The 25,747-nt window shown below is 41.5% G+C and overlaps 1 protein-coding gene across 8 annotated transcripts in view; it reads left to right on the plus strand.

Moving 5' to 3' along the window:
- The window catches only part of LOC308485880 (uncharacterized protein), a 131,636-nt gene that overhangs the window by 33,512 nt on the left and 72,377 nt on the right, over positions 1-25,747 (plus strand). Inside the window, exon 3 of one of the 8 annotated variants that reach the window (XR_013990798.1) lies at positions 6,012-6,078. The exons of the other annotated variants lie outside the window; for them this stretch is intronic. The gene's annotated coding sequence lies outside the window, so the exon portion shown is untranslated. Of the gene's footprint in view, positions 1-6,011; positions 6,079-25,747 lie in introns of those variants that run through there. 8 annotated transcript variants of the gene reach the window in all.

Raw genomic sequence — 25,747 nt, forward strand, 5'->3', positions numbered from 1 at the left:
AGGCTATAAATCTAAAAATAAATTGGTATCATAGACCTTCAGAGCTGGCAGAACAGCTTTTGTCTTTTAGCTTTATTCATTTGCTTTGGTGCAATGTAAAACTATGTTTGACACTGATGTGATTTAAGTATGACTCTCTTGTAGTAAATGTATACTTTTAAATAAATATCTTTAAGTACCTTGCATCATGCAATGTCTGGGCTTGGAAATTTAAAGTCAGTAATGGCAACACACCAAAATTTGATGTAGTTGTGGCTTTTGCTACAGTTAAATCCTTTTGGTTTCCTTTATCACTGAGGCTGCAATCCCAGCCCCACTTATCAGGGAATACATCTGACTGAATTCAATAGGACTTACTTCTGAGTAGCCGTGGTTATAATTTTGCTTTGATATGCTAATTTATATGTATGGGTGCATTTTTAAAAATCCCTATAATTTATGGGTGAGGAACCCATGGCTCTCCATATATTTTTGGACTACAACTTACACCATCCTTGGCTATGGGGTATGCTGGCTGGGGTTGATGGGAATTGGAGTCCCACAACATTTGGCTAGCCACGGGTTCCCTACCCCTGCTTTGGTTAAGTATCGTATTTTTCGCTCTATAAGACGCACTTTTTCCCCTCCAAAAATTAAGGGGAAATGTGTGTGCGTCTCATGGAGTGAATGTAGGCTCCATGGCTTCAGCGAAAGCAACACAAAGCCGCCGGAGCACAGCGATCCCTCTTGCTCTCCTGGCTTTGCTTTGCTGGAGAGGTGCTCCATTTTTCCTGCCACTTCGCTGAAGGAGAGCTGTGCAGAGAGGGAGAGATTTTTTTTTTCTTGTTCTCCCCCTCTAAAACTAGGTGCGTCTTGTGGTCCGGTGCATCCTATAGAGCAAAAAATATGGTAGTTATACAGTTAAGGTCATCATAGTAGGGAAGACTGTGACCAGATGACCTGTGTGCCTGCTCAGTCTGCTGTTGTGGTGCTAACGGTAGATGGGTAACTTCAAGGGGGGAAGGGAAGAGTGGGGGAGGAACAAAAATTCAGGTACTAGTTCTTAACATTCTTAAAATTACTTAAGAGTTTAAATCTTAAAATTACTTTAAGATTTAAACTCTTAAAGGTGGCCTCTAAATATTGTAAGTAAGTAAACCGAATAAATGATGGAAACAGTTCAGAGAGAGGAGCCAGATGGAAATACCATTTCAACAGAGCCAATAGAAATGGAATAGCCCTGCTTTCCATCTTCATCTGCTGCAGCCTGATGGAATACAATTCCGAAATTAATTTTTGAAATGCAAGAAATTAAATGAGCATTCAGGTGCAGAACCCACCCACACAACTGGGGGAATCCTCTCCTAGTTCAGATTCCCTCTCCGGATAGGCCAGTCACTATCTCCCAAGCCAATCCACCTCTCAGGATTATTGTGAGGATAAAAGGTGCGGAGTCATATACAAGCACGACCTCCTTGGAAGGGAGGGATAAAATAATGTAAGAAATAGTTGTTATAATGTGGCCAGAAGAAACCATTGGTGGCCATACACAGAACTGATCCTGCAACCACATCCCATAGTGTGGTTAATTGTCTGCTTGTGTTCCTGCACATGCTTTTTTCATTAGGATAGATGGGGTTGGGGTTCTGTGTAGCTCTTGTGTAGATCCGTATTGTGAAGAAAGTAATGATGCACTTGCAGGGAAGAGGGCCTTCACCACTCAGCTGCTGATACGAAACAGCAACTCAGGAGTGGTGTGGGCTTGCTAATATTCTAGTTGCCTACATCAGCCTTCACCAAGCTGGTGCCTCCAGATGTTTTGGACTACAACTCCCATCAGCCCCAGTAAGCACTGCGGACACCAGGTTGGCAAAGGCTGGCTTACATATTGATGGTGGCAGAGAGGGTTTGCTGGGAAGTGCAGGTGCTTTCATGGTGTGCCTACACAGTCATCCTGGGAGACCAACATGAGCTTGAATTGTCATGAAGCATTGCCCTGCCTTTGATGGCTGCTCTGTGACAGTAACTCAGCTGTGCAGCCTGCATGCCCATTTTCATGTACTGACAACTCAGGGTATGGCTGATGCAAAATCCAAGCCAATCCATTCTCCATCACTCTGGCATAGCAGTTTCTTTTTTAACTATATGGCTGTGAGTCTTGGAAGCTTGACTACCCTACGTTCTCCTACAAATGGACCTTGAGCTTGTTTGGAGGTTCTAGCAGGGGAGCGCAGCTATCGTATACCCTTGACCGAAGAACGGTACACTCCTTCTATCTGGGATGGTCGTCCTCTTCCACCGAGCGCGCAGCTTCGGGAGGGACACAAATGGAGCGGTGAGGGAGGAAGGGGACACCCGCCTAGCCAGCCAGATCAGCCGAATTAACCCTGGCGATCAATGGGGTGACAGATGTCGCAGCCAGATCGCCCTCACATCCTCAATCTTCATGGACTGCCGGGGAATCCTAGAAGCTATTCATGCAGAGGAATGAAATAAGGTCTTAGTGGGTGACTGCCTGGACAGACAAATTAATACCCCCAAATTAGTCTTTCCCTCAAAAGGCTCCCCCATTCCTCCGCATCGCGACTCAATCAAGCCAAACCCAAAGGACCCGAGGAATCAGCAGCAGAAAACAGCTATGAGAGCCTGGAATCTAAAAACCCAAGAATCAACTACTGCCCTAAACACCATCTCCTGGAATGTTGCTGGCTGATCCAGATGCCTCTCCCATTCTACAGACATTCCCTTCTACCGTCAAAACTTTAATATCATCGCTCTCCAGGAGACGTGAGTGGCTGAAAATCCATCACTGGAAGGATACTATACATATGCAGTGAGAGCAGTTGCAGGCAGAGGACCATGGGGGCTCAAGGGGGGGTTATGCATCCTAATTTCACTCTGCCTAAATGCCACCTGTAAGGAACTGTCCCCCCTAGAGCACCTAGCAATGGCCCTACTCATATCCTGGGGAAACTGCAGTTTACTAATTATCAACGCTTATATCCCCCCAACAAGCAAAAAAAAAAACAACGATATTGAGGGCATCTGGAATAGACTGGACTCTTATGTCAGGTTACTGCTAACAGACTATCCGGGAGCAAAGGTCCTGCTGTAGGCAACCTAAACGCAAGGTTAGGTCCTGACGACCCCAGTTTAGAAACTAAATACAGGCAAAAAATAGGGTACCTTGACGAGTTTGGCCCGGAGGCCTTACAACTACCAAGGCAGTCAAAGGATCAGCATTCAAATTTTGCTGGAGCCTGCCTCCTCAAATTCTCTAGGCAGCTAAGTCTTCATATCCTATATGGCTGTGAGACCATTTCTCTTAGAATACAGGTGTAGCAGAGCTAAATGGGTTGTAGCCACCAACAAGAGATATTTTAACCTCACAAATCTGTGCATGTCTACTTGGTTAAATGCATATTGGGTTCAATGGGACTTATTCCCAGGTAAGAATATATAGGACTGCAGCTTTAATTCTTCTGAATGCCTTGTCTTAAGTTGAAGACCTGAGTTCCAACACTTGCATTGTTTTAAAGAACTCATTTGTCTAATGAAAAGTTCACCTGTCCTGCAGGCCACAATCAACAAACAAAAGAGTTAAGTCTGCTGAAATTAATGTCTGTGTTGGATTCTGGCCATAGGTTTATTCGCTGGAAAGTAGATACTGTGGCGTGCCAAGAGGAAGAAGCATCGCAGGCAGCATCAGTGTGAAGCTTCCAAAGGCTCACTTTGTTTTCAGTATGAACTGGCTCATGGAATATCAGCAGTGGCATTCTGTGCCTCTTGTTTACTCATGGAAAGGTCAAAGATATACCTTGCACAGCTACCATATATGGCTAGAGGGCCATTAGTTCGTGGGCATATTTCCCCCTCCCTGTAGCTTTTCTGTTTGTGTAAAACATCAAAGCACTAAAATATGCATCCTCATTGAGTTCATTGACGTTGATATGCAGGGTGGTCTGTAAATACTTTAAAGCTTTGCGTATTGTATAAAGTTACAAGGGTGCTCTCTCTGGCATCACTTGCATTTGGATGTAAGTCCCTTTTATTTGAAATGAAGTCAGCATTTTCTGAAAATAGATAAGGCATTTATTCCACAGGGAATAGGAAGGGGGTTTTTTTGGAGCAAATTTAAAAGGAATTCCTTAGGTTGGTTCAGCTCTATAGAAAGTGATGTGAACTGCATACAGTATGCAAATTAAATGCTTTCTTTCCTCTCTCTCTCTCTCTCTCTCTCTCTCTCTCTCTCTCTCTCTCCAAACAACAGTAATCTAGGACACTCTGTTTTATAGCCTAGTCTCATGAGCCAAAGCTGTCACAAAGAAGGAAGGGCGTGGCAGGGGAAGGCTTAGGGGGATTTGCTCATGCCCCATTCTGTGAGCTTTTTGGAACAGGACACAGTCCCAGCCGATTTTGCATGCTGAAATGTATAGTGTTGTTGTTTTGAAAATAGCAACAGTTGGCCAAAAGCTATTTCCAATTGGGTTGTTCACACCTTACATTCAACAACTGCAATATCTGTGTACACAAATAGTTGACTGTATACTCATACAGTTATTTCATGTAACATTCAGTGAATGTCTATTCGGTGTATCTGTGTCGTTGAGCTGTACACATCAAGTGCATACTCTCTCACACAAACACTTGTACATGTGTAGAGACAGCTTGTGCCTGCTTACATTGTAACATGTGAAAAGGCCCAATGTTCCATTTATTTAGGTCAGTAGTGGCTAACCATTTTTGCAAAAATACTGCAAGTCAAATTCAAAGCATGTGATAGTGCTTCTCTTGTGTTTAGGTGAAACCCTGGTCCCTTGGGATGGTTTTGTTGTTGTTTAGTCGTTTAGTCGTATCTGACTCTTCGTGACCCCATGGACCAGAGCACGCCAGGCACTCCTGTCTTCCACTGCCTCCCACAGTTTGGTCAAACTCACGCTGGTAGCTTCAAGAACACTGTCCAACCATCTCGTCCTCTGTCATCCCCTTCTCCTTGTGCCCTCCATCTTTCCCAACATCAGGGTCTTTTCCAGGGAGTCTTCTCTTCTCATGAGGTGGCCAAAGTATTGGAGCCTCAGCTTCACGATCTGTCCTTCCAGTGAGCACTCAGGGCTGATTTCCTTAAGAATGGAGAGGTTTGATCTTCTTGCAGTCCACGGGACTCTCAAGAGTCTCCTCCAGCACCATAATTCAAAAGCATCAAGTCTCTAGTCTAGAGGATTAGATAAATTCATGGAGGATAAGGCTGTCAGTGGCTGCTAGACAAAGTGGATGTTCTCTGCCTCCACAGTTGGAAGCAGTATGCTTCCGAATACCAGTTGCTGGAAGCTGTAGATGTTGCACTCAAGTCCTGCTTGCGGGCTTCCCATGGGCATCTGGTTGATCATGGTGAGAATAGGAAACTGAACTAAATGGCCTGATTCAGCAGGGCTATTAATATCTTCTTAAGACGGGGAACCTGTGGTCCTCTGATTTTGTTGGATAGCAACTCTCAGCATCCCTGACCATTAGCCATATTGGTCAGGGCTGATAGGCATTGAGGTGCAGCAACATCTGGAGGCCACACATTTTCCAACCACGCTGTAATCTGCTAAGTAAGGAACCTGCACCAGCACTGGAAGGGAAGGTAGACATGTAGATCTAGCTGTGATTTACACAGGCTACTTGCCCTCTGGCTCCTACATAAACATGATGTAGCCTTGTGTATCTGTGCCACATGCTGGCTTGTGTTTTGCACATATGAGAATCATTTCTTGATATATATTCCCTGGAGCAATGTAACATATAATTCTGAGCTGATAACTCACAGATCTCAGGTGTGGCACTTCCAGTGGTTCAGATGCATGGTTCAAGCCATCCAAGAACACAGCATGTATAGTACTGAACCACCTGAACCACCCCTACAATAAGCTGTCATTTACATGCCCGATGAGAGTTGGATTTTTTTTTTAATTCTCAAGTAAATATTATTTATTATTATTAAATAGATAAGCATTTAAGTAACAGGAACTCCTTTTTCTTTTTTGATTCAGCAAATATTTGACTGCCTTGAACTATTTTCCCACAAGAAAGAGATGACTGCAAATTTGGGAAAGGGAGGACTATCCATCAATTTCTTCGTGGGATAAGATTATAATTGCATTTCAAAGTAGTTCTCTTGAAACATTCTAGAACAGATTATGTTCTTAAAAACTCAGTTCTTTACTTTACAATGTTTTAACACCATTAAACCTGTGTTTGAAGTTACTAGGATTTGTTAAAAATTTGATAATGCCTAAGCAGATAAGAGATTATATGCTTTATGTATATATTTGAAGGGTTTATTCCAGCTCGGGCACTGTGCATTAATTGGCCACCTACAGTGAGCAATGTTTAATATTTGGAACTTTTTTTTCCATGCTGGAATCTAGGCAGAAGACTCTGTAAGTATTACTTTAACTAAATTTGCTAACTTTCTGAAAAACATTTAAACACTGGTGTGCTACTAGTGTGTGTCATATTACATTAATCTCACTTCTAAAGACAGGTTGTATACATCTGTAATAAATACCCCTTCAGGGGATCACATGGAGATTAACTGAGAGAAATTTGCACTAAGTAATATAGAATACATCAGTAAACATTGGGGGGGTGGGGACTTGCCTCAAGAGAACAGGTTAACAGTACCTTAGCTCATGATTGTAGAATGTTAAACTATCCAATGGAAAGTTGTAACCATTTCAAATAGCTACCTGGTGTTTCACAATGTGATGAGCATAATAATATATATTTATGCCATTTTGATGGGACAGAAATAATTCAAGGCATGAGTTCTTCGGAGTCACTATACCATATGAGAGAACCTAGACAGGATATTTGCTTTACTGGTAGAAGCTTTGTTAAAACAATCTTTAAGCTACACATGGGCAGACATGGTCCTTTGGGGGGGGGGGGGAGTCTTCATCATGGCCTGCATGGGTTTCCAAGCTGCCTCAGTCTGACTTGTCCCTCCCAAATTTTGCTGTGACTCACCCAGGGCTGGTCTTACTATTAGGCACATTAAAGCAGCTGCCTCAGGAGGCAGAGACTAGGAGGCAGGGAATGGTAGTGAGATGCTTGAGGTGAGAAGTGCATGTGTGCCATGTGGCCTTCCCTGTGTCACTGTTACCTTCAGGAGCAGTGGACAATGCTTTCCTGGTGCCAGTGCTGAAGTAAGATTCAGCTGCCGGTCTCGTCAGCTTCTGTACATGGAATGGGTGCCACCATCTTGTCCTTTGCCTCATTCAGCAAAATACATTGAGTGGCCAACCTAGATTTCCATTCACAGCTGGCTCCCCACCCCCAGTTTCTGGCTTGAGGGGACTGAGAAATAAGGAAACATTTACTTCCCCAACTAACAAAAGATATGCCCCAGACCTTTTTTACTGACCATTAAGGCAGTCTCCAGCAGAATGTCTGGCTCCATTTACTCTCGCTGTCCAAACCCCCAGTCTTACAATGATATATTATGTAATGACCATAGACTACTGCAGGGTTTTCCTAAAACAGTAGCCTTCAAGGTAGCAGCTGCTTTGCAACAATAGGGATAATGTGGCTCTCTGACCTTCTTAACTAATGTTTTTGAATCAACACTGTGTAAAGTATTTTATTGCCATTATAACACAAACGAAACAGAAACATCTATATATTGAAATCAGCTGTTCCAATATGCTTTATGTGACCATTTCTGCAAAACAGTCCAGGGTTTTTGCTGTCCATAAAATACTAGTCCTATGTATATTTACTCAGAAGTAGGCCCCACTAAATTCTATACTACTTACTTCCAAGTAAGTGCATAATCGGATTGCAGCCTTGCTCATTAGTTGTATCCAGTGGATACTTGAACTGTTGATTGAGCTCCAGCCAAACCACCAGTTTAATTTACAAGAGGAAACATGGAGTGTTTCCTATCTGTTTCAAATGCCAGTTTTGCAAGTCCTTTTAATAGGAATCAAATAAAAACAGCTCACATGATTTTGGCTTAATGTTGTAGCTGTTTCTGGAATGCTGCTATCATATCTTACTTTTATGCTCTAGTCAGATCCCAGGTGAAATAGTAGTCTAAGTGATTAGAAACACACACATCAAAACATTTTCAGTGCAAATCTAAAACATTAACGGGATGTATGCTACTAATTTTTATTCAGCGTAGACCCATTGAAATGAATGGCCATGACTAAGTTAGGCCCATTAATTTCAGTGGATCAACTCTGAGTAAAAGTAGGTTGAAACTATTGAGTTCAATTCCTGACATTAGTTTGAGACTGACAACACCATGATTACATCATTTGGAATTAAACTATTCTGCCTGCATCATAGTGTACCACAGGTAAAGAAGATAGTTGTTGTGTTAGGTGCATGCATTTCTTATTAAAAGTAAGAAAAATGGAAAAGGCAAAGAAAGAAAAAATGTAATTCAGATTGCCTTTGATAGATTCTCCTCCTATCCCGCAGTTATGATAAAATGTTCTCCTTTTCTTGTTATCATCTCACTCTTTTGGCATTTGCTAATATAATTCTTTCTCCTTTCTTATTTTCCTCTTAATAACCATATATGTCTTTTCTCAAACACATCAGCTTTTGACCCTCCTTGTTTATCCAGATTCACTAGGCTAGCTTAGTCTGTCTTTTCCTGTCCAACAAGCTCTCTCCAATTCCTTCTTTGCAGCACCTTCCTCCTAGATCACCAAAAAGCTCTCCTACTAACAGAAAAGCTGTTCTGGGGACTTTCAGCTTCACCCCACTTCCTGCTCCATTTCTGTTTCTTAGAACACATTAAGTATAGCTTATTAAATGTGTAGCAAAAAAGTAAGTTATGATTCTGGTACATGAACTCCTGCTAAAATCGCTTAAGGCTATATCTGCAGTGGTGAAATTCGGTAGTTTTATGCTCTTGCACCCTTCTTTAGTTACCTCAAAATGTGGTTAAGCCAGGCCTGCTATATTTGAGGTCCCTCCTGTTCATTTTTCCAGTAGGGTCCTTGATTTCTGCTTCAAAGTCTGGCCCTGACAGCACCACTGTAGCTATGTGCATCTTTCAAAGACAATGTTCAGTTATCCTTTATCATGCCAGTATTGCAAATGATTACAAGGAAATCATTGCCAAGGGGTTAGTGGTTCCAAACTTAATGGAATAGTTTGTTTGTTTGTTTGTGTGTGTGTGTGTTTATCTATATATCTATATATCTATAGCTATATATATATATATATATATATATATATAGGACTGACTTGTATAAAAAAAAAATAGAATAAAGTGGAAGCCACTGCAACGTCAAGCGTTATGTGGACACAATCCTTGTTACTTTAACGTAAGATATAAATCCAGAGATTTCTCATGCCATCATTTTGTAAATAATTACAGTTCTGCTGAATCTGTTGTATAAAGTTTACATGGGAGGTTCACTGCACCCTCGCTCTTGTTTAGAACATTCGGAACCACCAGAGAAATGTTGACATATGGCTGCACTGTTTTAGTGCACAAGACATCTACTACATGGGAACATAATAAACAGGAGCATAAAGACAGGTTTGTGCAAGCAGTTTGGATTGACCTTTCTGGCAGATGAAATCCATCTTGAATCCATGGTGCTGATTTGGACAGAGATGTAAACTTATTCTTGTTACTACAACTACTAGTTCTACAAATATACCCACACGTCCCCAAAAGTACACCACTCTCAGCAAAGTGATTTCAAGCAAGTCATACCTCAGTCGCATCGCATTAATATAATACTCTCAAAATTGCTAAATGACTAAGACAGATTCTATTGCCAGTGCTTTTTTTCCTTAAAAAAAATGTTTAGGGGTACTCTCATTTTCCTACTCATATTGAAATACTGCCCCTCAATGAGGCCAAACTTAAATTCACAAAATGTTTAGGGGTATGCATCCCCCTGCGTCCCCCCAGAAAAAAGCACTTTCTATTGCTATTTATGTGATTGTCTCTTTAAGCCTCAAAGTTTAAGGTTAGGCGTGATTCATTTACACTGAGAAGGTGCTACAGATGTTTACTTCATGACTGGTTTACTTTATTTTAGGTGGACAATAATCAATTTAGAAACTGGCGGATTGTTGCCTAAATCTCTAACTCAAGCCTACATTCCCAACTTAAGGGGGGGAACCTATCACATAATTCTGAATATCTGAAAGAGCAGATGCTACAACTTTGAAAAAATTAATGTGAAAGACCCTTAGAAACTGAGGTTTTTGGGATGCAACCTAATCTGAATTAAGATTAGCTCACCCAGCATATTTTTTGTTCATATGTGCCTTCACAACTATCTTGTAGTTTGCCTGTACACAGTCTAAAAACATAGATATTTCTCAGGTCCCAGTTTTAGAGATGTTCTATGCATTTTTACTTTTTCATTCATTCATTTATTCATTCATTCATAAATAATATTTATATTGCCTTTTGCCATATTTATGCAAGGCAGCTCATATAGCCACTTTGCCACCTGAATGCCTTGAAAGCAAGCTTTTTTAAAATTTAAAACCCTAAGTAATTACATATAGTAGAACATCAAATTATAAAATAGTGCATATAACACAGTAGCAACTGGTGTGCTGAGATGGAGTAAGCCTCCTATCATCAGTGTCACTGCAGCTTAGTTGGATGAGTCTGGGGTGGGGAAGGGCAGTAGCAGGGTTGGGGTTGTGCAAACCCACCAGCAGAAATGCCAGGTTACCTCTGCCAGGGCATCTACTCAGCCCCAACCTTGCTACCATCTGACACCAGCTTGGTCTAGATAAGCTGCAGCAGTGCTGGGGACAGAAGGACATCTTCATGGCCATGCTCCACCACACTAGACACTACTTAAGGTAAAGGGTAAAGGAACCCCTGACCATTAGGTCCAGTCGCGGGCGACTCTGGGGTTGCGGCGCTCATCTCGCTTTATTGGCCGAGGGAGCCGGCGTACAGCTTCCGGGTCATGTGGCCAGCACGACTAAGCCGCTTCTGGCGAACCAGAGCAGCGCACGAAAACGCCGTTTACCTTCCCGCCGGAGCGGTACCTATTTATCTACTTGCACTTTGATGTGCTTTTGAACTGCTAGGTTGGCAGGAGCAGCGACCGAGCAACGGGAGCTCACCCCGTTGCGGGGATTCGAACCGCCGACCTACTGATCGGCAAGTCCTAGGCTCTGTGGTTTAACCCACAGCGCCACCCGCATCCTTAGACACTACTTATATAGCACCAATAAAATAATCCCAATGACCAAGGACAATCAGACCAGCATGAAAATACTAGCACCAACAAAAATACCAGAAAATCACTACCGCTCAAGTAAATGCCTAGGAAAACAGAATGGTTTTTACTTTGTGCCTGAAGGATAATGATGCTGGTGTGTGAAATGGACATCTCTGGAGAGGTGCCACTACAGAGAAAGACCTACGGTATCTCTACTTGCCACCTGGGTAATCTTTGAAGGTGGGGGTACTGGGTGAAGGGCTTCTGATGTCCTAGCACCAACATAGCCAAGATAGTGCCTTCCAGATATTGTGGGCTGCCACTTCCATCAGCCCTAGGCAGAATGACCAATGGTCATTGCTGGTGGGAGTTGTAATCCGGAATATTTGGAGGATGCCATGTTGGCTGTCCCTGGTGAATGAATGGGGAGATTCTTAAAGGAAAAGAGCCGAGCCTTTTAAGATTCCATGGGTCAAAACAAGCATATTGAACTGCTGGAAGCCAATACAGATATTTCAGCACAGGTGAGATTTGTTCATTGTGGTAGATTCCTTTAATGACTTCATCAAAGTACAGATAACTGGCTTGAGAATGTTTAATAAATTTCCCACTAACAAATATGGACAAAAAGTGTCCAAAAATGTTAAGAGGCTGGGTGCAGGGCAGAGAGGAGAGAACAAAACCATGTACAGTACTGTTAACAGTGCTGTATAAATAATGAATGGCTTAGTGCTACAACATTTATCCAATAATTTCTGCTTCCTAGAATTGAGATTTCATACATTCAGGAGCATAATTTTCAGAAAGTTTTCCCTAGTTTGGTAAAGACCAGTTAAATAAGGGTGCTATGTTTTGGTATGTCTACAAGCACAGGGGTGTCTTTTGTAAAGTTTGCACATATTTCTTCTACCTGAATTGTTGAAGCAGAAATGAAGCTGAAGTAAGTGGTTTCAGTCTACTCCCTCAGCGAGCACTTGTTCACATTAAAAAGCCACCCTGTAATTTATCTCAATCCTACCTGATTATTTGCTTTTCCTCAGAAGCAGTGAAAATGTGAAGGGGTTGAGGGGGGATATAATTTCACATAGACCGTCGCAGCAGCAGAGCAGAGTAGTTGGGTGGGAAGGTTTGCATAATGTCAACTCCTATCAGTCTTTCCCCCATCAAACTGCTGAATGAACTAATAAGAAGGAGACTAAAGTTTAGTGCACGGTGTTTAAATATAGCCTTTGGTTTTTGATGGAATCTTCCTCCTCTCTCAGACAGTTTTCAAAAACACATCCAAGCATGCCCCATGCCATCACAAGTAGAACAAAACATATTGTACCCTCCAACATTTATCAGCTGAAAATAGGGACGTCCCATTCCATAATCATAATTTTACTATTTATACCCTGCACATCTTACTGGGTTGCCCCAGTCACTCTGGGCAACTTGCAAAGTATATAAAAACATAATAAAACATCAAACATTATAAAAACTTCCATATACAGGATTGCCTTCAGATGGCCCAGGGGTCAGATAACTCCATATCCTCCAACATTTCTCCAATGAAAATAGGGACATACTAAGGAAAAGTGGGATATTCCGGAATCAAATCAGAAACTGGGATGGCTTCTCTAAATCAGGGAGGTCCATGGAAAATAGGGACGTTTGGAGGCTCTTACATAGTCATGTGGTGGGTGGGTGTGTCTTTAAAAGTTTTCCTTCCACGCACTCTCTATTTTTACATACAATCTAGGTTCTCCTCATGCTAGTCAAGCTGTGATATAAATCCTTTTTTAAAAAGTTCAGTACCCTTTGGGGAGAAATATTGTTATTATTTGCCTTTGCTATAGAACATGTGTAAAGAAATGCTTAGGAAAGGCTGCTTAGTATAATGAGCTGAGTATGTGTCTCCTCTGTGTGATAACACTTGCATGCTAATGGCTATGTTTAAAATTCCTACTTCTTATCTCATTTCCTGATTGATGGGAACTTGAACTAACCTCTAGACTTCCAGACCTCACTCTGTTAACTACATTGGTGGAATGAATCATACAATGTGAAAAATAACTAGACACGATTTTTGTTCATGTCTGATCCTAAAATGACATATGGTCTAGGAAGTCACAGAATTATATCTGATTTGGATCACATCAATATGTGCTATAACATACTTTTTGTGGGGGGCAGGGAACGGGGCGGAATAGTAGTTATTATTATTCATATACCTTCAGGGATTTTTTTCACCTCATATTTTGCTACGTATGATATAACAAGAGATGCACGCTGCATTTCCAAGCAAATGTTTAATACCTTTCTTCTCTGAGGTAGCATTATAATAATATAAGTCTCTATGTTTCCTCAGAGATACCAGATTAAAACAACAAAATCAAATAACGGGCCTACAGCTTGCCTGTTTTGCTGTATTTCAACTCCCACCCCCAATTTTCTTTCCCTTTCTTTCCCTTTCCTTTTCTTCGCCTGAAAAGAAAAGCAGGCTGTAAGCAGCACTGACTGTGGCTTGTTGCTCGCCTTGCTTCTTGTGTGGTCCATGCAGACTTTATGATTTATTCAGCTAATGGGAAAGGAGCATGACCCCCTGTGGCCACAGAAAGAGAGCTGCATGTGGGTTTAATGCTTTCACCACAAAAATGTCTGCTATGACTAAGCTGTGTGGCTGAAGTCACTGTCGGAATGGTGCTAAAAAGGAACTTAGGCATTAAGTGTGCACTATTTACTATAGATTGGCTCTTGGGATTAGGCCAAGGGTTTCTTACTCAGTTTCAAAGAATAGCATGGAAGCTGCTAAGAAAATTAGAGCTGAGCAATTTATTTTTACCAGTGTCCCCAGTGAGTTCTTCGGTGAAGCGTTTGCCTCATAACCCTATTCCCAACCCCCCACCAGCCCCAACATCAGTTACCAAAGGGAGCACAAAATGTGCCCATTGGTTTGTTTCTGAGCTTCAGAGGGCTTATTGATTTCATTCCCCTCGTTTTGTCTTACTTCACCTCATGTGGAAAGCAAGATGTCACAACTGTGGGTTTTCTTAAAAGGCAACAAAAGTCTCCTGAGGAAAAACAAGCACTGGTCATGCTGTTGTATATATGATATTATGGGTGGAATTAGCACTTATTTCATGTGCTGGTGTCACATTCCAGCCACCCCCACTCTAATATATAAAAACAACCCTGAGGTTATAATATCTGACATCACTCTCCCTCTCCTCCCCTGAACAGTTCCACCCCACATAATGCCCTACTGTATTTTTTTTTTTTTAATGGTGTCTGTTTGTGCTGGTAACCCAGGTCACCCAAACACTCCGACGATACCATGGCAGCAACACATGGCTGTTGGTAGGGTGGCCTTTATAGAGAACAGCCCTCTGTTTCAAGGGCTGCCAGAAGACAGTCCTCTATTTGACTGTCCAAGTCTGGTCTAAAGGCTATCAGTGGCTACTAGCCACAATGACTCTGCTCTGGCTCTGCAGTCAGAGGTGATATGCTCCTGAATACCATCTGCAGGAAATCAGATGGCTTCTCATAGACATCTGGTTGGCCACTGTGAGAATAAGATGCTTGACTAGGTTGGGAGCCATAAGAAGAGAGAGCAGGAGACTTGAAATAACCCAGTTAGCACCTGAATAGGAGAACAGGTGCATGGATTACCTGGGCACAGTCTTCCTCACAATAATGAGATGTGTTTCTATTTGACTTGTAATGATTTATTTCTAAATTTGCATATAGACATATAAATTAGCCCATATACATTTAATGATGCATTTCATCTTTTTTTGTGGCGAGGGAAGCTATGCTTAAGTATCCATTCTAGCTGTCGGTCGCCTTTCCTCCTCTCTCAACTGTGTCTGATGCTGTTGAAATGCTTTGGCCCAGTATCCTTTCACTACAGCAGTAGCAGGGAAGTGACAACCACAGTTAAGGATTTGTGGTTCTTTTGCCATTATCCTTTGTACAAAAAAATAGCAAACCCTCAGGGAAATGGGAAGTACCAAAGTGGGGAGGGAGAGCTTGAAATGGCTTTTCTAAAATGTAGTTAACGGCCAACGTATTTCAGTGGAAGCTTTTCTCATGGGACAATCATGCAATTTGTTGAGTTACGGTGTGAGGCAAGGTATCGTTTGAAAGATATTGTGTTGCTAGAAATTGAATTCGTGTGCCCCTGAGGAAGATTTCCACTGAAACACATTGGACAATTTCACTATTTTATTAAAGTTCTCTACATTTTTCAACCCTGCTTTGAGGTTTGCCCCTTCCGTATTTGGTGCAGCCATCTTTTTCTCTTTCTTAGCCCTTTGAGCAGATGGTTGCATTATAGATCTGACTCATTGAGTGAGTGCTGTTAAAGGTCAAAATATGGTGTATGGATCAGGGATACAGTATGTCAAAAAGAACCCAGATTAGAATTTAGGATGGAACCTTCATCAACTTTCAATCTGATCAGAATTAAAGCTGTGATATCCCTTAGTGCAGGGTTGAAAAACAAATCCCACCAGCCCCAGGGAGCACTGCTGATGGCTAGGGATGATGGGAGTTGTAGTCCAGCAACATCTGCATGGCCACAGGTCTCCCTGTCTCCTTGCTTTTTGGAACATCTTCTGTGATGGAACAGGTTTCTGACGTTTGAGTTGGGCAGTGAATCAGAAGAACAGAAAGGAATAACAGGACAGGAATTAAAACACGATGCAAAATTTTCCTTATACAATCACTTCTAATATATTATTTTACTGTTGTAAACTAGGTTGGGATTTATTTTCAAATGAAAAGTGGTACAGAAATTATTTTAAATAAGACAGGATAAATAAATATATTGCTTCCCACCTACTTTTCGAAGGGGAGTGGAGGTGGGAACAGGAATGGAAATGTACCTGAATCCCATTGTGGATGTTCTGTGCCTCAGTCAAACATGCTGGCATGCAGGCATGAACTAGGCTGCTTTCCAGATGGATCAGCAACAAGTGCTGTACATCTGTGCATGGCATGAGCTGTACGCAGGTGTTTCAGCTGGTGTTTGCTGCCCACAGTTGCAAACAGAACTACGGTTTCTCAAGGAAGGGAGAGGGGATCACCCAGACTGCTTCCTGGATCTGTACCAAAAGCCAAGGAGGGTGTCAGCCCACCCACTGTCGATACACAGTCTGTCTTCTTGTTTGGCCTTACTCTACAAGATTTAGATCTGATAGTTTCTCATAGTTCTGGGTATCACAACACTGTTTAACCACATATCTATTTCTAGTTCAAAAAGGCAAAAACTTGCTGAAGATCTCTGCTCCCCTGCTCCAATTATTGTTTTCTGCTGGGCCTCAACAAACGGAAAAGAGAGGCCCCTCTCCCCCAAAGTGAAATCTTAGTATTCTTAAATTATCTTGTGGTTCTTACCACAGAGTAAAAGACACCATAACACTGACTTTTCTTCTTCTGTGTTTTAAAGAATAGATCTGTATCTCTGCAGTAAAAGCAATGATTTTTTATTTTTTTTGGGTGGTGGGGAATAGGCAGCACTGTGTGTATCACATTTTTTAAAAAAATATATCTACACCAAAGTCACCCAAATTAAATGTAAAAAAGATTTTGCTTGGCTTAAGTTATTTCATTTTGTGTTGTTTGCATAATGACACAATTGCCAGCCATGAGGAAGGAAGAGAGATGTTCAAGCTGCAGTCTCATAATTTCTTAACTTGCAATGATCTCTCACTGAACTCAATGAGACTTATGTCTGGGTAGATTTAAAGCACATTTAATGAGCATTTAAAACACATGGTCCTGGGAAATGTAGTTCTTAAGGGTGCTTGGAATTGTAACTGTGAAGGACAAACTATAATTACCAAGATTCATTTGGGGAAACCATGTGCATTAAAAGTACTTTACATGTATGGTACGGATGTAACTGAACATTGTACATCTTACTCAACCTTCACCTTCAGAGATTTCACCACAGATTGCCCATACATTGTCAAAGCTATATTTGCAGCTATATGGACTAGAAACTTGCTTTTTAATTTAATTGATGCAGCCAGAGATTGCCAGGAGTTGTGTTTACTGTTATTTCATATTGCATTTCAGAGCCAGAACCTAGAATTGAAGCAAATTTTGGTCTGGGTGAGTCCCCAGATCAAACTAAGCCCTACTCGGGCTGACGGTTTGAGAAGCTCAACTGCCTACCTAACATTTGCTAAATCCATTGCATGTGCAAATAAGCAGCAACCTATTACTCTGTTGCCTCTTCAAGCCAATTGAAATGCTGTTTCTGGGCCAAAAGTTAACTTCAGCTTGATGGAAATTCTTTTGAGCTGGATGAATTTCTACTTGAGAGAGATGTGTGTGGTCTCAGATGAAGGTTATGATGTCAAATGGCAATGATCTCAGAGGAGATCCTGCAGTGGCAACTGAATGGAGAACATGTCTCTCCACTGCACACAACCCCATGTATTTTTCCAGTAGGCAATAAGTTGTTCTCTGTAGCAAAGCCATCTTTATACAGTAAGCAAACAGCAGTAGAATTGTACCTCACAAAGAACTGGGTAAATTCTTCTTACTGTGAAATACGTCAGTAAATGGAATAATCATCACCCTTTTGATATCTCCCCTCTGGTGCAAAATAGGATAAAGGGATAAGCATACAGATGCATCCTTTGAGTAGAAGGATGATGATTTTAAGCATTAGTCAAAATGTCTTTTTTTCCCCCCAAAAAAGAAAGAAAGAAGTGTAAACATTAGGTTTTCACACTGTGGGTTTACTATTAATTTTCTTTCCCGTTTTAGGTGTTTGAAGACTGTTTCTTTCAACATCATCCAATTTTCTCTGTTTTACTGAAAGACAAGAATGAGACTTATTTTTCCTACAAACTTGGAAATCCCACTGTTCATGTTTTGAAAGCCGTTGACAGGCTCTGACATGCACAGGACCTTTGAATGTGTAGGAATAGTCCAGTCAGCTGTCTCATTTGCTTATTTGTAGGTGACACTTTGTGTGCACTGGCCTGGCAATCTCTAAACCAATGAAAGCTTTGCCAAGGGCGAATATAAATGGCACCTAAATATTATGCCTAAAGTGGTGGGAGCAGTATTATTCATTGGTCATATTTTTGATGTGCAATGTGTTTTAACAATCCTTCGGAGTCAATTTCCCATTGCAAATGCTTGCAAGGATTAATGGAAGAGGAACTGAAGCTGTGACATGGGGTAGATCTTTGCCACAAATGTAAACTGATTGAATAGTCTGTTCTTCTTCCAAGGGGACTGAGGTTCTGAGAGGAAGGCTTAGGGATCTCTACATTCATCTCATTATACCACACTTCTCAGGACTCTTTGGACGAAGTCATTACTTTTGGGCTGGGGAGGTTGAGGAGGGGGTTGTTGCTGGTTTTTTTGTATCTTTATTTTAGATCTTGTGATTTATATGGAAATTCTTCAGTTTTGCTGTGTGTGTTTTTAATTTTTTATTGTTTATGACTATTTTTATTATGTTATAGTTATGTATTTCTTCATGCAGTAAGACGCCTTGAGCATGGTTTGAACTGTGGAAAGGCAGCATATAGATGAAATTATGTATTGCAATTAAACTAATAGAATGTTCAGAAGCAGCCTTTTACTAGGTCACATTATTTGACTATCTAGCCCAGAATTGTAGAGTGGCAGGAGTTTTCCAGGGTCTCTTACACATCACCTGCTATGTGATCCAGGGGTGGAACCTGGGACCATTTGAATGCAAAGTATATCCTCTACCACTGAGACACTGCCAATCCCCACAGTGAATTGCTAAAGGTATGGCTTCCCTAATCTCTCTGGAATCCACCCAGGAGGATTCAAAATGGCACCCGCAGGATGAGAGAGCAGGAAGGACCTACCCATATCCTACTCATGTTGCTTCTTGGTAAAAATGGGTATACATTTGTGACTGCAGATAGTCCCATGATGATTTGCTCAATCCTAGTCATGCAAGCCCTGGCTATATGTGGCTTAAAAACTATGATTCGCAGGCCCAAGTCCAAATTATATCCATTGAATTACATAACCTGTGTGGTAGAAGAAGCCCACACAACTTATGCTCTGTATCCAACATTGCTTACCGTCTTCTTACTGTCATTCACAAGAAGGGGGAATCCCCCTGCAACTCACAAAGGTGCTAAGGCAGAATGGGTGAAATTTGCAAATAATTACTTACGTATGTAAATGAGCTAGACCTGAAAAAGAAGGATACAGACAGGCAAAATCTGAACGCTGATTAACCTTCCAAGGTTTCTGTATGTTTTGGGAAATCTCATTTTAATTCTTCTAGAAACACCAAGGAATTGGCAAACATTTTGTATGGGAAAGGAAACTAGGAAGATTGCCAATGGTTACAATGCAGAAGCCATATTTTAAAAGGGAACTCAGGATGTACCTGATATTGCATACATTCATTTATCAATGTGAAGAAGGGCAAGCTGGTGTTTTATACCTCAAGAGTCTGCTTCAGCACCCCTTGAGTGACTACCCTGGTATTATAAGAAGTAAAGCAACAAGAACCAGAAACACCCTGTCACATGGATTCAAACTGCTGACCTTCCAATCAGCAGGCCCAAGGGGCTTGGTGGTTTTAGATCACAGCGCCACCCGCTCCCTTTATATAAGAAGTAAGATATAAATCAATGTCTCCACGCATGATGCATGCAGTGATTACATCAGCCATTTCAAAGGGTTTTGAGTCTGGCAGTTTCCTTACAGACCTCTTTTATATTCAATTACACCTTTTTTATTTGTTTGGAAATGTGGCAAAGTAGTTTGCTTATGGCATATATAAGAAGATTTAGAGATGTGCAAGGAGGACAACATCCAAGCCTTAATGAAACAAACAAATTCAATTAATAATGTAAACCTCTATTGGTTACAATATTTCTAATTGAGAGACAATGTGTTATCTAATTTACCGGTAATAAAATAAAAAATATTGAATCTATCCTTGAGTGAAGGAAGTCAAGAAATGGGTTACCGTTTACCCCCAGAACATAGACATTACCACTATATGTCCACCAGATTCCACTAGGTTTCCAGGAGTGGCTTTTATATCATATGAATGATCACATAAAACATGAAAATCATCAGGGAAGGAAAACGTCATGGAAATGAAACAAAGTGCTGTCTTGAATGCAGCCTGAGAAGGCATACAAGCCTGTATCAGCATAAATGATGCTTCCACTGACTGATTTTTTAATCAGATGAGAGTATGAAACTAGAGTGGCCCTGGTTTTAATCTTTCCTGGTCCTGAAACACAGCTCTGTTATTGAACATTATATACATATTCTTTTAAATTCTGTCTTAAATCCAGCTCAGGGATGGTATTCAAAGACAGACTGGCCCATAAACAGAATGTTCTCCATCCTGGACCATAACAAATCTCCTGGCGTTAAGTTGAGCACAGATACATTCCCCAGTCTGTACAAAGCTGGATGATGCCTACATTTAAGATTAAAACTTTATGGATATCAGATCCTTTCTCAGTGCTGAATGATTTCACTATGCTCCCCAAGACGAGATGTCTAGCAGATCCAAAGTAAGGGAAAGAAAGAAAGAAATACAGGAGGAGAAGATCCTTGCTGAGTTCCTCTTAGGGAAATAACCAGAGGAGACAGTAAGCTATTCATAAGGATTAAGGCTAATGGGTGAAAGTAAATTGTTTTAATTAGGTTTCTGAATTTTAATCCAAAACAAAACTCACTCCAGGCATGCTGCAGATAGCAGCCAACAATCCCCACGGCATCAGATGCCTGTTCAACTTCTCGAAAAGAAGATCGCCGTCATCCCTCACCTCTCCTAACATATGTAGCACTCTTTTTAAATTCATCAGCTGCCTCTCTGCCTGGCATGAAATTGCCTTGATCTTGATTTACAATGGTAGTAAGACTTTTGTTTAGTCTTGCGGTTCACAGTTTAGTAAATATTTTTTAAGTCCACATTTAACAAAGATACAGGATAAGAGTTACTACATTTCTCCGGGGGGTGGGGTGGGCTTGCTCATTTTTTGCATTTGGAGAATATTGCTCCTTTCACTTGCTGGCAGGATTTTATTTCTTTACTGATTTGCACAAGATATATTGGAGGTACTAGGTGGGATCCAGGGATAAAAGACCCATTTAAGACATCTTCTAGCACCCTGCTCCTAAAGCTAGCCCTCTCCTCCAGTGGATCTACAAGACTATGGCATTGCTTCTGCATCCATAAATATCTCTTCACTTAAAGGTATTGTGGACACCACCCATCAAGCAGTGTCTCTGAGCATCCACCCTTTCCTTCAGCAGGGCTTGTGCAACATTCCTGCACTAGACCCACTGACCTGCATTGAGATGCTCAGCAACATTGTCTAGTAAAGCTTAGACCCAAGCAGATCCCTGCTCCATCTAGCTCAGTAAGGTTTATCCCAGAGGTGGAGAAGCTTTTTCAACCTTGCAACATGATATGCAGATGAACTTGGATCCTGACTGTAGGTTTCCCACAGGCATCTGGACCATTAGCCTGATCCAGCAGGGTCTTCTTATGCTCTTACGTTCTTAATGTTGAGATTATCAGATAATTGCATCTCCAAAGGCAACACACACCTACATAGTCTAAAGCAGGGTTTCCCAAACATGGGTCTCCAGCTGTTTTTGGACTACACTTCCCATCATCCCTGACCACTGAGCACACTAGCTAGGGCTGGGAGTTGTAGTCCAACATCATCCCGGAGCAGTGTTTCCCAAACATGGGTCTCCAGCTGTTTTTGGACTACAATTCCCATCATCCCTGACCACTGGTCCTGCTAGATTCAGGTAGGTGAAATAAATAAAAAATTGTCAAAGATTTAAAAATTGCTACTGGACAATTTTTAATTTTTTTATTTATTTCGACTGGTCCTGCTAGCTAGGGATGATGGGAGTTGTAGCCCAAACAGTACTCTTCTTCTTCTACTTCTTCTTCTCCCCTCCCCCACTCGGTTTTTGGGTTGTTCAAGACCACTCTCTCTCTCTTCTTGCACAAGTAACTTGCACATGGAGGGCTGAACCCAACACTGCAGTGCCACTGGTGCAACAGAATGCTGGCGCAGCACTGGAGACATTGCAAAAGGATTGGAAGATCCTTTGGCCCAACATTGGTGCTGCAATCTGTGTGCGTGGGCCAGGAGTTTGCCACAGGCATCCAGATTCCAATCTTTGTCTCTTGACTCAAATAATGCATGTATCCATTAGCACATTCAGTATCAGTGAGCTCCAAGATAGAATCCTGTGCTGTGGAAAATAAAGGTTTTCTTGGTTCAAGATTACTTGTGCAGGCAGGCCCCATGATCCTTGCCTACATGTGAAACTTGGTTCCTATCCTCTGTGAAGCCGAGGAAGTTAGTTCTTCACTTCTCATACTCAACTAAAACGTCAGCAGGGAACTGTCAGATTTACTGGGCACAATGGTACAAACTGTTCACTATATCCTGTTTTTAAATGTCAACTTTTTTTTCCTCTGTGGGTGGGCTGACTAAACAGAGACTTTTAACATGGTACTTTGCTGTTTTCTAAACAGAGCAGCTACGCATGCTATCTAGTTTATATACAGCTTTTTAAAAAGCAGGGCACCCTTATAAATATGCTGGGTTTAAAAGAAACTGACCTGACCAAAAAAAAAAAAAAAAGTGTTTTGTTTATAATATCTAAACCTTTTATTCATTTGAGGATTTATTTATTTATTTTTTAAAAAAACATATTTTACTCATTACTTTCCTGTCTGCCTGGTTTTCTGTGTTTTCGAAATAATTATGCATAGATCTTACAGTACAGTACAGCCAATGTTTTTTACAGAGGTTTTTTTTTTTTTTGTTCTGACACACAACACGGAATGTAGCTAATCAAAACAGATGTGTTTACCTTGCGCTGCTAGCAGTAATTTTAAAAGGATACATATAAAAACGTGTTTTGGTGTTTCAGCTGTGCAACATGGAATAAAAGCTGTAAATGCCAATTCATACCAAATTATGGAGAATAAAACAAACAAACATTCTAAAACAAATACAGTGGGTTGGGGTTCTTTTTTAAAGGACAAGCTCTGCAGCAGGGTTTAGATGCTCCTCTCGTTCCTTAGGGCTTTTCTGTATGATTACTACATCCCCTCCACACATTCACGTTTTGACTTCCTCCACTGCAAGGAACAACCTTTCTTTCACAGCAACAGACTTGATATTGGGACATGATATCATACCAGAGATGTGCAGAAGAGATTCACTTCAGTACAGTGGTACCCCGGGTTACATATGCTTCAGGTTACAGACTCCGCTAACCCAGAAATAGTGCTTCAGGTTAAGAACTTTGCTTCAGGATGAGAACAGAAATCGTGCTCCAGCGGCATGGCAGCAGCAGGAGGCCCCATTAGCTAAAGTGGTGCTTCAGGTTAAGAACAGTTTCAGGTTAAGTACGGACCTCCAGAACGAATTAAGTACTTAACCCGAGGTACCACTGTACTCCAAAGCTTCAATGCAAAGGGAAGGCCAGTGTTGTGTAGGGGTTAGGCTGTAGGGCTGGGACCTGGGAGAGCAGGGTTCAAATCGCCACTCAGCCATAAAGCTCATGACCTTAGGCCAGCCACAAAATTTCATAATTTTGTAAGACTTTTTTGAAGAGTGATTAACTAGTAGTTGCAATGTTCAGAGGTCCGCTCCACACTTTTGTATGAGTTCTGACTAAGCTGTGCACAAATGGCCTCTTGAAATTAGGTATCTACCCTGTTGATGACGAGAGAAGAAGAATTGCTATGCCACTTCTAGTTTACAGTTGACCAGCAATGGCTGGGTGCTGTCTGGAAGCACCCTTCAGGGGCATGATCACGTACACAGAAATTCACATTGTGTGGAAAAATTATTGGCCAGCAACTCTCCAGGTTCTTTTGCTCGTCAGAATCCAACTCACTTTCTCATCCCAAGTGGAAGTACTAAAAACTTCATGTGTTCTTAATTTCATACTGGACAGATATTGGCTGTATTATTCCAAGAGGGGCTTTCAGGAAAATCCACTCTGCTTTCTGACTCCATTGTATCGCCTCATCAATAGGAGTATAGCATCTAGTTGAAGGGAAGTAATAGTGCCACTGTATTCTGCTCTGGTCAGACCTCACCTGGAGTACTGTGTCCAGTTCTGGGCACCACAGTTCAAGAAGGACACTGACAAACTGGAACGTGTCCAGAGGAGGGCAACCAAAATGGTCAAAGGCCTGGAAACAATGCCTTATGAGGAACGGCTAAGGGAGCTGGGTATGTTTAGCCTGGAGAAGAGGAGGTTAAGGGGTGATATGATAGCCATGTTCAAATATATAAAAGGATGTCACATAGAGGAGGGAGAAAGGTTGTTTTCTGCTGCTCCAGAGAAGCGGACACGGAGCAATGGATCCAAACTACAAGAAAGAAGATTCCACCTAAACATTAGGAAGAACTTCCTGACAGTAAGAGCTGTTCGACAGTGGAATTTGCTGCCAAGGAGTGTGGTGGAGTCTCCTTCTTTGGAGGTCTTTAAGCAGAGGCTTGACAACCATATGTCAGGAGTGCTCTGATGGTGTTTCCTGCTTGGCAGGGGGTTGGACTCGATGACCCTTGTGGTCTCTTCCAACTCTATGATTCTATGATTCTATGACCTTCTTCGCAGCAGGACCATTTTTGTGCTGCAGCTGACATAGGTTACTCTTGTGGCCACATCAGTTTGTGTATCAGATGTTCTTTGAGCAGATGATAGTCTGATTCAGACATACTAACGAAACATAGTTTGTTGTTATGTGCTTACACAGTTCCCCCTACCTTCCATCTCTCATTTGTGCATCTGGGAGGAGATGTAAAGCTTCCTTTGAGAAGCTAATTAGCTTCCATCACAGAGTTCCAGTGTGTTGTGAGAGTCAGTGTACTGTCATGGTTAGAGTGTTGAATGAGGACCTGGGAAATCAGGTTTCAAATCCCCACTCAGCCATTAAACTCACTGGGTGATTGTGGGACAGTCAGTCTCTCAGTCTAATTCACAAGGATGAACTGAGGATAAAATGGGGGAAGGGAAGGAGCATGTATGCTGCCTTCAACTCCTTGGGGAAAGGTGGGATATAAATGTTATACATTTTAAAAACCAAAAATACTTTCTTCTAAATATATGAAACTGGTTTGTACAAACCAAGATACCAAACTAGGACCTAAACCATGGCTTGGTCCCCTAGTTTGAACTATGGTTTGTACAGGTCATAGCTTCCTGGGACTCAGCTACATTCGTAAAGATAAAACACTTTATATGCGTTATAACACTGTGGCATCAGATGGTGCTGTGGAGTGCCACTTTCATCAACATGATTTCCCTTTATGAAGTTCACAACGCGTTTAACTGAAATGCCCAGTAGTTAATTCAATAGGATTAATTCCAAGTATTTCAGCCTATACCTGGAACAGTGGGGAAGGAGGTAGCGGATGAGCCTGAGATTTATAACGACAAGCCATGCTTTGTTGCAACATCTGATGTGGGACATTATATATGGTGGTTTGAATCAAGTTAGATCTAATTCTATGAGAAATTTAATTCACAGCAAAATACTAGTG

This window comes from Podarcis pityusensis, assembly GCF_964106645.2.
Source record: "Podarcis pityusensis genome assembly, chromosome: 9".
In the NCBI taxonomy this organism is placed as follows: domain Eukaryota; kingdom Metazoa; phylum Chordata; class Lepidosauria; order Squamata; family Lacertidae; genus Podarcis; species Podarcis pityusensis.